Source organism: Perognathus longimembris, chromosome 3 (genome assembly GCF_023159225.1).
Source record: "Perognathus longimembris pacificus isolate PPM17 chromosome 3, ASM2315922v1, whole genome shotgun sequence".
Taxonomy (NCBI): Eukaryota; Metazoa; Chordata; class Mammalia; order Rodentia; family Heteromyidae; genus Perognathus; species Perognathus longimembris.
In genome coordinates, this window is record NC_063163.1 from 108,473,656 (window position 1) to 108,476,492 (window position 2,837).

Sequence of the window (2,837 nt, forward strand, 5' to 3'; positions counted from 1 at the left end):
CTTTTATTGTTGAAAGAGTAAGTTTTTATCAGATTGCTTCCTGAGGCTATTACATAATAAATGGGATTGAACTCAGGGCCTTGTGCTTGCAGGTATTCTATCACTGAAACCATAACTCCAGCTTTCTTGTTCATTGATTACCGGAAGTAGGGTTTTGCTTCTTTGCCGGAAGTGTCCTGGACTGCAATCATTTTACTTGTGCTTCTTCCTGCATTACTGGGACTAATAGGTGCATGCCATTATGCCTAACCATTGTGCTTCCCTTGAAGCTAGATAGCAGGCACACTCTACTTTGCCAAGCCAATGACTAAAATAAAGGCTGATGGACTTTAAGCATTTTAAAAATTGTTATTATACAGGTGATGTATAGAAGGGTTACAGTTTCATAAGTCAAGTAAAGAGCACATTTCTTTTTGGACAACGTCATCCCTTCCCTCCCATCCAAGTTGGATAGTTCATTTTCAATATAGTGTTTAGTGAGTTCCATTGCTGCATTTGTTCACCCTTTGTTCTCCCACAGACCCTTTATTCTCCCACAGACAGATAAACAAACAAGACAAAAAGAAAACAAAAACAGCAACAAAGAAATAAATCCTTTTATTTCCATTTCCTGGAGTACATTTTGATTTTCACCCTTTTTTTTTTTGGCGAGTCCTGAGCCTTAAACTCAGCTTGGACTCAGGGCCTGAGTACTGTCCCTGGTTTCTTTCTTTTTTTTTCTCAAGGCTAGCACTCTGCCACTGGAGCCACAGCGCCACTTCTGGCTGTTTTCTATATATGTGATGCTGAGGAATCGAACCCAGGGCTTCATGTATATGAGGCAAGCACTCTTTCCACTAGGCCATGTTCCCAGCCTCTGGACTACATTTTGATAAATATTATATGATCAGATGCACAGAGGCATTGTGCCTTTGTATATCTCTCCTAAGTATCCTCCTTTGATTTCATTGTGTGTGAATGTCTAGAGTCCTAACTAATTTATCATGTCTCAATGTGTTGGGGATTCAGCTTGGCCTTGAAGGAGGAAGGGCGATAAGAGCGCTCCCCAGACGCTGCCCTTCCCCCAGCCCTGGGGGCGAGCACATGTTGTCACCATGGCGGCCAGAGACCAGAGGCCCGGTCCTTGGGGGGCTGTGGTCTCCGCCCTTAGAGGAAGTTCCGTGACATCACCTGATGGACAGTCCATTAGCCAATTGTTAATATCCAGTAGTCCCTCTCCTTCACGTGCCTCTGGGGGTATAACTGTTAGCCCCTCCCTTGAATAAACCAGAACATCCTTTGAGAGTTCTCCGGGACACCCACGCCCCCGTGTCTTCCTTGGCGGGTATGGGGGGTCTCGTGACCACGTGCCAACCGAGGCTACCCATGGCCTCCGCTCCCACAGTTAATTCCCTACTGGCCAGGGGGATGTGAGAGAGTGGCAGAGGACCACACACGGAAGAGGCAGAGAAGCCCAGGACCCCCACGTGGATGGGAGGTAGAGCAAAGCCCAGCATCAGTGTATATTAGATCTAGCTTCTGAATATGAGAGAAGACACGTGCTATTTGTCTCTCTGAGCATAGTTTCCTTCACTTAACATGATTTGTTCTAGGTTCATCCATTTACCTGCAAGTAACATAATATTTTTTCTAATGGCTGTGTAAAATTTCACTGTGAATAGGTGTCATATTTTTTGGATCCATCTATTGGAGCATACTGGGCTGTTTTCATAATTTGGCTATTGTGAATAGTGCAGCAATGACAATGAATGTGCAAGTGTCTTTATGGTCTTCTGAGTATGTTTCTTCTGAGCAAATGACCAGGAGTGTTATGGATGAATTGTAGGGAAGAGCTATGTTTAGTTATCCAAGGAGCCTCCAGACAACTGTCCAGAGTGGTTGTACTAGTTTACATTCTTACAAACAGTGGTCTCAGGGACTTTTTAAAATGCCTTGGCTGGCCTTGAACTGTGATCCCCTGGATCTTATCTTTCCATGTAGCTATGATTGCAAGCTTGAGATATCATGCCCAATTTCAAATATATTAATAATAGTTATTAAAGCCCAAATTGCTAATTCTATTTTCTGGGATGTTTCTGTTGAAGTACTTTTTTTTACCTAGCCATATTTTCCTTTTCCTCGCATATCATATCTAGTAATTTTCAGTCATGTTATGTTTTTGTGTGCTTGAGTACTGGATTTTTATTACATTCCTTTAAAGTAGGCACAAGCTTTTTAAAAAGGCTTTTTAGGATCTGGAGAGACAGTTTTGTCCTTTAGAAGTTTGTTTTAAGCTTTTCTAGAGTGTTTCTAGAATAAGACAGAGAATATATTCCAGTATACAGTGTGATTATTCTGGGTTCCTTATATGCCTCAAGTGTTTACTGTAATGTCTTCTCTGTGGCTTGTAGAAATTTTTATTTTCCAGCCATAATTTTATATGGTTTATTTTTGTTGGTTGTGGGGCTTGAACTCAAGGCCTGGGCACTGTCCTTGAGCTCTTTGCCAAGGCTAGCACTCTATCACTTTAAGGCATGGCTCCACTGGCTTGTAGGAACTTGAATGATTCCTGACTTGCTTTTGCTTCTAACAAATTGCTCTAGCAATTGATTTTGTAATACATAAATAGTTTCTTCTTTTTTTTTGTATTGTTTTTGCAAGTAGCAACAAAAAGTGACAAAATTATGTGTCAGTTGTTTTTCCATATTATTTTACTTTCTCAGAGAAATGACTGAATGTTTGTGAAGAAGTTCTGTTCTATGTGGAGTTCTTTGTGTAACTTCTCCAGTTTTCCTATCCACAAATTCAGGATTTGTTGGTTTTCCTCAACACTAGTCTGTCTTCTCAGGTCAGTAAGA